This window comes from Dipodomys ordii, unplaced genomic scaffold (genome assembly GCF_000151885.1).
Source record: "Dipodomys ordii isolate 6190 unplaced genomic scaffold, Dord_2.0 Scaffold37, whole genome shotgun sequence".
Lineage (NCBI taxonomy): Eukaryota > Metazoa > Chordata > Mammalia > Rodentia > Heteromyidae > Dipodomys > Dipodomys ordii.
This window is the reverse complement of record NW_012267253.1, coordinates 5,436,341-5,446,128: the sequence shown is the minus strand read 5'-3', so window position 1 is coordinate 5,446,128 and position 9,788 is coordinate 5,436,341. Positions and strand designations below refer to the sequence as shown.

The 9,788-nt window shown below is 35.0% G+C and overlaps 1 protein-coding gene across 1 annotated transcript in view; it reads right to left on the bottom strand.

Moving 5' to 3' along the window:
• Window positions 1-9,788, bottom strand: part of Camkmt (calmodulin-lysine N-methyltransferase) — a 350,451-nt gene that overhangs the window by 175,299 nt on the left and 165,364 nt on the right. The gene's annotated exons all lie outside the window — the stretch shown is intronic.

Below are 9,788 nucleotides of genomic sequence, written 5' to 3'. Positions count from 1 at the left end.
TTTTTTTGTTTTTTGTTTTCCTTTCATGCAATTGTTTCTATCATGTCTATAAGATGATTTCTATGTTGCTTTGTATGTCCCTCCCCAAAGTATAACCCATACTTTCACTGTATTTGATGTTGGTATAATTTGTGGAGGGGAAGGGAAAAAAAAACAAATGGTTTAACTAGGAATACAGGTGGACCCATTGCAACAATGAGATGTACAAGTCATTATGTCAAAAAACGAACTTAACAACTTTGGTGGGGGTTGGGGGAGGATTGAGTAGGGGTAGGAGAGGAGTATGGGAAGGGATGAGAAGGGGAAACAACAAGGAGGCAACAATGCTTGACAAGAAATGTACTTGTTATCTTGCCCATGTAATTGTAACTCCTCTGTACAGTATTCTCACAATAAAAAAATTAAAATAAAAAATGATTATCAAACTAAAAAAAACAAAAAAACATAGTTGTACTGGTAGCTTTAGTACAGCCTTTTAAAAAGGGTGTTTAACATACATGGTACTGAGATAATTGCAGACATTTGAAAAAATATGAAATTAATTATATAATTTAACACATATGTCACACTTAAGAATAAAGTTCAAATGGATCAGAGATTTAAATATAAGCAAAACAAGTCAACATAAACACTGTAAGAGAACATGAGTGAATTCCTCTCTAAGCTTTGAGTAGGGGAAAACTAGCTATCACTCAATTCAGACGTAGTAGATTTTTTGGTGAGGCAGGGATCAACCCAAGTAATATTTGAACAAGACTGTTTCATCTTATATTTCAGTCTACAGACAAAAATCAATGTAAATATATATTTAACTATCATACATAAATTTGGTTTTTGCAGTCTTCATGGGTACCAGTTCTAAAACTATTGCTATATATTCAAGGATTCACAAGTGAATAAATCACTGAGGATAGAGGGACCCAAGTTCTGTCAAAAGAGTTGAAATATAGAAAACAGAAAAACAAAAACAAACACTGGAATGCTAGAATAGGATTGGTGCTATCAGTATGATTCATGAATATAAATGCACATTTTCTTAGCTTTGTCCCCTGCCAGGACCTAAAAGCAATTACAATCCTCCTTGGAGGATTGTTCTCAGAGTTGAAGTACAAGATTAGGCTAGAATACCTTCGAGTATAGGAAAGTTTAAGAGTGTACAAAAAATATAGAGCAATGTCAAAAAGATGAAGTGCCAGTTTGAATAGACTACCACACACAAATCTGGGACAATTTGAATATTAGAACAAAACGTAAAGCAAAAAATTTAATTCATTAAGTAAAACAAGAATCTCTTAATCCATACTTAAAAAAACATGCATACACAAGAAGTAGAAACTTGCCATTCAAATGTAGAAGGAAGGACATGGCAATCATTAGAGTAATCATTGATTTACGTGTGATTTATCAACTTATGCTTGAGTTAATGGGTAGAAGTTTGATGAGAGACAGTACGTCCCCAGGATGATTACTTGTTAATTAGAAAATGAAAAACATTATACCAGTGGTAAAACTGGAAGGCTTGGCCTTTGCATCACTGAGTGATTGGAGTCAATATCACGTCATGTAACAAAACTAAAGTTCCTGACAGAATGCCCCGATGAAAGCATCTTCAACTTGATTTCAACCATGAGAAATTAGAAGACCAACCCACAGTGAAGGCTTTTCAGCAAAATAACTGGCCCTTAAACTTCAAAAATCTCAAAGTTAAAAGTAGACTAAAATAAAGGGGGTTGAGGCTGGGCCCTGATGGCTTAGTTTTCTCAAAAAGAACCTATATGCAACTTAGAAATACAAACTAAATTCATTAAATTCAAGGATTCTCAAAATTACTGTGGCACAGACAAATCTCAAGTAACAAAAATTTTGATTTGCCATGTTACTATTTATTTTATATAAAATAGATGTATATATGATACTAATAAGTAACAATCACCAGGTAAAAGCCTCATAGAGACATATAACTACAACCAAAGTACTGACCTCTATGATAATGCTATGGCCTTAGATAAAATGATTATCATAATGTTGACAGCCGTTCTCATTCAAAGGACATTTCTTATATCCATATTAGCACTGTAATGTTGTTAGTTGTTGACAGGAGATAAAAAGAATTTTGAAACAGCTGAATTTTATAAAGAAATCTTTACACAGTAGAGTTGTATTTTTATCAAATTATTAAATAGTATATTAAACAGCAATTTTAAAAAGGAAAACCGAGAGAGGGAGTTGAGTGGCAGAGCCCCATTTGCTGTAGGGCACGTGGGCAGCAAAGATGGCGCTGAGAGGGAGTTGAGTGAGCAGAGCTTTATGTTTTGCTTTAAGTTCAATGCATAACTAGCCCCTGGAAGCTTAGGTGCATGATAGGGTGTGACCTTTACAGTGATTGGTTCCTTTCCCTCCTCTCCCATGCACCCGCTCCTTTTTGCTATAAAAACTGCTTGCTCTGTGTTAATAAACGAGTTCCTGCTTGATTGAAAAAAAAAAGGAAAACCGCATAAAATATCATGTAGGTAGAGACACATATTTCTATTCTATATCATATTCCTATTCTGAACTCCATGTACCCATGTTGTATTGGACCTGTAATTATAAAGGAATGCTGTTAAGAATTGGACTTAATCCTTAACCTGACAAATACAATAAAATAAAATCATTAAAATTCCTTGTAATAATCCCTAGAAGAACAGCTCTATTAACTTCATAAAAAGAAGGAAGAACTGTCTTCACATTGTCTTGTATTCGAAAATGAGATTTTCATTGGACAATATTACAGGGGCTTGAACTCAGGGCCTGGACACTATTGCTGAGCTTTTATGTTTAAGACTGGAATTCTACCATTTGAGTCACAACTCTACTTTTGGCTTTTTTGGTGATTAATTAGAGATAAGGGTCTCCTGGACATTCCTTTCCAGGCTTGTTTCAAACCACAATCTGTAGATTTGAGCCTTCTGAGTAGATAGGATTACAAGCATGAGCCACTGATGTCCGGCTATAGGCTAAATATTTTTAAAATTCAGGCTCTGTTCATTGTACTAATATATAAAAGTATCTTTGATTAACAGCTAGCTCATAAGCACAATAGCAGAAGTCCTTATCATCTCTTATTCCCTCTGAGGCTGACACATCATTAAGTTATTTAGAATAACTTTGAAAATAGCTTCTCTTGCAGATACTGTGAAATCATCAGAGATTAATAAGTAATACATGTTTATTACTTTCTAAACATCAAATTTCAGAAATGTTTTTCAAATCAAAATTAAAAACTTCTCAAAAATGCACCAGATATTTTTTCCTTTCCTTTTTCATAGGACAAAAAAACAGGAGCCTAGGTAAACTGGGGGCTAAGTGGGGTTGAGAGAGAATGATGAAAGGGGTGACAATTGTTCATGCACTGTACTAACACACTGACATGCTGAATTGAAACTCCTTTGTACACTTAAGGATAATAAAAATTAGAAAAATTAAAAATATAAAAGACAAGAGCATGGAAGAGGCATATCAAGCTTGACCATCAAAAATATTAAGTTCTTCAAGTGTCTTCATTCTGCAGTAGTGCTACTACATATGCTTTGCCCTTTTAAGGACATTAAAAAAAGCACCCAGTTGATGAAAATGCATTGAGTAAAGGTAGACAAAGTATACTGCTGTTAGAATCATTCACATCAAATGTATCACCAGTGATTTTCTAGATCAAATGCCAACAATGTAGCTAATCTTTTCAGTTAAACAATGCTTTTAGAAGTGCCTTATGAGCTAAAATGGATATCTGAAAATTCACTCTCAAATGCTATAAGGCCACTATTAGACTAACACATTTGTCAACAATTTAATTAAATATTTTAAAGTCATCTCAAAGTCACATAGTGGTAGATTTTTTTGTTTTCAAAGCATCACACTTGTTATTGATATGCTATATAACAGATAATACATTCTGGATTTTTCTTTGTTTATTAACAAGCCCTTGTAATTAACTTGCTTTTAAATCATAAGTATGATACTATTTTAATTTCCCTCACATTCTCTAACCTATCATTTGAAATCACATTAAGCTGACTCTTAGAAGGCCACCTGGTGTAATTCTATGACATTGAAGTGAGCTGTTCTGGTATGCAGGAAATACTGACAGTCTTCTAGGCTAAAATCCATTTCTCTAACTGATGACAGAACTAGGGGAAATTAATTTTTGCTATTCATAAATACCTGACAAGTTTAATGTAAATGTTTTGAAAAAGACCTCAGCATATGCTGCACATACATTATATATGCAGCAGTGCACTGGAATATTGTATTTGAAACCCATTCAATCTCTAGATCACTACTGCTGAAACTGTTGAAATTTCTCAAATTACTCACAGATTGCAATTTTCTCCATATACATGTAAATAACAACAGAAGTCCCCATGAAGCCTTTCAGTCACTGGAAAAATCAGCAATTTGACACTTAGGACAAATTTCTTTGATAAGAATACTATAAAAATGCAGGTAAACCTGAAAAATTCACTGAACGTTAGCCCATTTCCCTCCTGTGGTCAGAGCTGAAGAATTTATTGCAAGCAGGCTGTACTTGTTGGTAAGATCCAGAGAGTCGCTATGGAATGGCTGCTACTTAGACAACACCTCAGCCCTACACAAACAGCTTAGGTTTCTTTTAAAAGGTAATATGGAATCAGTCCTAGGTCTCATACACAGTTCAGATATATACAAGGACACATTAATTCAAGTGCATATGTGTAAATAAAGCCCTAGTGCAGGTCCAACTCACTTTGCATAGTAGATTTATTTTGAAGAACCATGGATAACAAACAACACAGGGAAGCTTTACATATATATATAATTTTTATTTTTATTTTTTTTGGTCCGTGGTGGGACTTGAACTCTGGGCCTGGGTGCTGTCCCTGCGCTCTTCAGCTCAAGGAAAGCACTCTACTGTTGCTAACAGTACCATTTCTGGTTTTCTAGTGGTTTATTGGAGATAGGAGTCTCATGGACTTTCCTGCCTGGGCTGGCTTTGAATCATGATCCTCAGATCTCAGCCTCCTGAGTAGCTAGGATTACAGGCATGAGCCACCGGCACCCAGCTAGAAGCTTTATATTTAAATAAATTCTTTGAAGAAACCGTTTGTAATGCAATCATGCTGAACTGATTCCATTTTTAAATTTTATGTTTATTTTCACTCCAACATCAATAGAATAATGACTTTCATGACTGAAGCACATCAAGTAGGTCAAAAATCTATGAGTTCATAATGTTATTAACAACAACAACAACAACAACAAAAACCTAGTTGGTCCCTTTGGAGCGTAACAAGGAGCCATTCATTATTCTGAATACTGGCAGATAAAGGGAAATAAATCAAGCATTTAATCTGTCTTTTCTATGTAAATTGTACCTTAAGTTGCTGATAAGAAAAAGTTTCTCTTTATAAAAGTATTCCATCTAATAAATGAAGATAAGTGCATTAAGATATCATATTTTTTGCAAAGTCCCAATGGAAATTATGGCTACCAACATCATACAACAAAGACAATCAGATATTTAGTGGACATGAATATGCAGAGTACTACCAACAAAATATTCTTGCTAAAAAACAACAACAATGCCAAGTCTGAGTGTGCAAATACTTCACAATGAACAACCCAGTTTATTCATCAAATAAGGAGCAGAACAAAAAGGGAAAACAAGAGGAATACTGTTGATTTTAACAAGATGTTTTTATGCATAGTTATTGTTTGGATGTGACTCAAATGAACCAACATTAACAAAAAATGAGACATTGGAGAAATGTGAACAGTATTTAGGGATTTGATGACATTAAGGAATTACTGACAGTATTCAGGGCAACACAGTGTTATTATATTAATTTTTCTCATTTAATGTATATATCTTTCAAAATATATTGAAATTATGTACAGATGAAATGATATCTATGACTCATTTTGAAATGATTTAACAAGGGGTAGAAAGATAAAATTACTTGTGAATATCCTTAGCATTATGCTATTTTTTCTCTTTCTCTCCTTCCTTTTTCTCTCTCCCTCCCTCCCTCCCGCCCTCCTTCCCTTCCTTCCTTTCTTCATTTGTTTCGTCCTTTGGAAGTACTTGAGTTTGAATTCAGGACATTGAGCTTGCTAGGCTATTTAATATGTTGTACCCTACCTCCAGCCCTGTTTTCCATGGGTTATTTTTAAAATCGGGTCTCATTTCCTGTCTGTGTGCCTATGTTTCAATCTGCCTAGGTCCCATAATGGCAAGGATCACAGACATGTGCTGCCACACATGTGAAATGTATAATAATATTTTCAAAAGCAGGAGATATTTTTCTAGAATTTATTTTAAAAGTTTTTAATGGTTGCAGTTGTTTCCACTATGACCAAGTTAAAGATGGCAGTTTTTAAAATAACAATATAAATATATATGGTAATCTAACCTAAGACAATTGTATAAATGCTTAAAATGTCTCTAATACTAATACTCTATTATATATTTTGAGCATTTTAATCTTATTCTCATATAAAATAAAAGGGTTTATATGAGTATCTAATGGAAATAATACAAAGGGATGCTTAACAAGCCAAATTGGTTATTTTATCATGATACTTTGTAGTAAAAAAGAGTCTTTTAAAGTACTTGAATTAAAAAGAAAAGGTTTTGGAGGAATAATGTCTATTGTTTAAAAGAAAGGCAGAAAAAAATCACTGAGGTATTCTACAACATTTCTTGGATTTGTAGCATTGTGGACTGATGATAAATAGAACATGGTCTTTGTCCATCAAGAGTCCTATCCTATAGTTACATACCAGTAAGTAAGCAAATAACTCCAATGTAACAGGATGACATTCAGTGAAGAAAACACAAAGTATTCCTGAAAGTAAAGTATGAGCAACTGTGAAAAGAAGAAATGATTTGGTACTGTGGAGTGTCAATAATTAGATAAAAAATAGAATTCTCAAGCCCTGGTGTTGAGTTCATTTTTTTTCACCAAATATGTACAAGTGCTGAGGATACAGAGGTAAATAAGGTCTACCTTAGGTGTAGAATGTCCAATCTAACAAGGAAAGTAGACATGTAAATAGTTATAATAATACGGCAAGAGTATTAGAGTGGGGCACAGAATGGGTATTAAAAAGACCACATGGCGGGGGCTGGGAATGGGTAGTGGTAGAAGGCTTGGCTAGCATGCATGAAGGTCTGGGTTTGATTCCTTATCAACATAAGAAGCCAGAAGTGGTGCTGTGGCTCAAGTAGTAGAGTGCTAGCCTTGAGCAAAGAAGCTAGGGACAGTGCCAAAACTCTGAGTTTAAGCCACAGGACTTGCCAAAACAACAACAAAAAAGCATGGCAAAAACTCTCAAGATAATAAGCTCACATTTACATCAAAATTATTGAGAATTTTTGTGATGAAATCTGAAACAAGTTGTTATGAAAAAGTGCTATTTTAGATGGCATCAATAGCTCACACCTGCAATCCTAGCTATGCAGAAGACTGAATCTGAGGATCAAGGTTCACAGTTAACCTGGGCAAGAAAGTCCATGAGATTCTTATCTCCAATGAAGCACCAAAAAAGCTGGAAGTAGAGCTATGACTCAAGAGGTAGAGTGCTAGCTTTGAGCAACAAAGCTTAGGAACAGCGCCCAGGCCTGAGTTCAAGTCCCAGGACCGCACCAAAAAAAAAAGTGCTATTTAAATGCTTGTTTACTAAGCTTAGTAGTGTATACTTGTATTCTCAGCAGTAGGAAGACTGAGCAATAGGATTATGAGTTCCAGTCTAGCCTGGGCTGTACAGTAAAATCCTACATAAAATAAATGAATGAATAAATAAATAATCAAAATGACAACAAGATGCAAGCAGATTCTAAAGAATTCTCAACATCCATTGGTTGATAAGATCGGAAGATAAGGAAAAATAAGAAGATATAAGAAGAAATAAAAAGAAAATAAAGGAATAAAAAAGGAAAAGATCATTAGTTAAAAAGCAAAAATAATAATGCCCCTTTGCAAAGAAATATTCTCATTCTTAATAAAAAAATATTTTTTCATTAAGATTTTTTTTCGGTTGTAGGGCTTGAACTCTGGGCCTGGGCGTTGTCCCTGAGCTCTTCAGCTCAAGACAAGCACCTTACCACTTGAACCACAGCACCACTTCCAGTTTTGGTGGTTAATTGGAGATAAGAGTCTCACAAACTTTCCTGCCCAGGCCGGCTTTGAACTGCAATCCTCAGATCTCAGCTTCTTGAGTAGCTAGGATTACAGGTGTGGCATCTGGCTTAAGATATTCTTTTATTACCTGTATTTCCTCCTATAATACTGAAGATTGAACTCTGTATTTACTAAACACTCTACCATTTGGGCCACATTCTCAGCTCTTTGGATTTTAGTTTGTTGTTCAGATAGTCTCATACTTTTTCCTGGGCTAGCCTCAGTCTATACTCTTCCTGTCCTCTACCTCCTAAGTAGCTAAAATTACAGCTATGAACTATGATACTTAGCCTCTAAATTTTATAGCCCTGTGGCATTTCAAAAACAGCAACTCCAAATTCTTTGATGCCATTCTCACCAAGCAGTGAATCCAAAATCCACTTTCATCTAATCTGGACATATTTCTGACTGCTTCAAGCAAACAGAATTCAGTGGAAGTAATGCTATGCAAGTTCTGAGGCTAGGTCAAAGAAAATGCATACAACTTGTACCTGTTCCTATGGGATCCTTTTTTTAGTTATGTGTTCTCAGGACACATACTCTTGGAATGTAGCACAATCATGCAAGGAGTCCAAGACACATAGAGAAGCTAGTACTGGTACTCAAATCCACAATTAAACAACCTTTATGCCATCCTAGCTTATGTACCCAGAGATGTCACCAAACAAAGCATCTTAGAAGTGGGTCTTCTAGATCAAGTCATTTAAGTTTTCTGTCAGCAATAGCACAGAAGATCCATTCCTGCTATGTTCTTCCCAAAGTCTTAACCTATAGAATCGATAAGAAAAATTAAATAGTTGCACATTTCACTAAGGCTGGTATGATTTTTTTTCCACAGAGAACAAAAACAAATATCATTAATGGAAATAATAATGGCATTGGTATTAAATCAGGTCTTAGGAAGCTAACACTCAGGGCTTAAATCAAGAATGTAATAAGCAGGTATTACTGGAACCTAAAAGAAAGTTGATTCCTAATGTTGTAGCTTAAAATTTGGCAGAATTGTGGCCTTTCTATCATAGTCTGGGAAGAACGAAATGTACTTAAAAGTTAGAGAAATCTGAAGCAAAATACTAGAATACCTGGATTGTTCTTGCTGCATATGATCAAATGTGCGAGGAAAAAGATAATTGAACAAGCTGTTCTTCATTTTTTGAGCAAAATTTAGAGAATTATAAAGGTTTCAGGACTTGATGATTTGAAAAACTATTTTTCAATCTCAGACTGCTTAAATTAAGACATGCTTTAAAAGATAAATATTAAATCCAAGGTTCTATCACTGGGTACCAGTGACTCAGGCCTGCAATCCTAGTATGTAGGAAGGTAAGATCTGAGGATCACAGTTGGAAGCTAGCCAGGGCAGAAAAGGCCATGAGACTCTTGTCTCCAATTAACCATCAAAAAAGCTGGAAGCAGAGCAATGGTGCAAGTGGTAGAGTGCTAGTCTTGTGCAAAAAAGCTCAAACCCCATGAATGGTGCATGCGCATGCACAAATACACAAACACAAATACATACACACACACACACACTATATATAAAAAATCATCTCAGAACATGACTCATACATCTGCTGCCTTCAGGAGACCTAC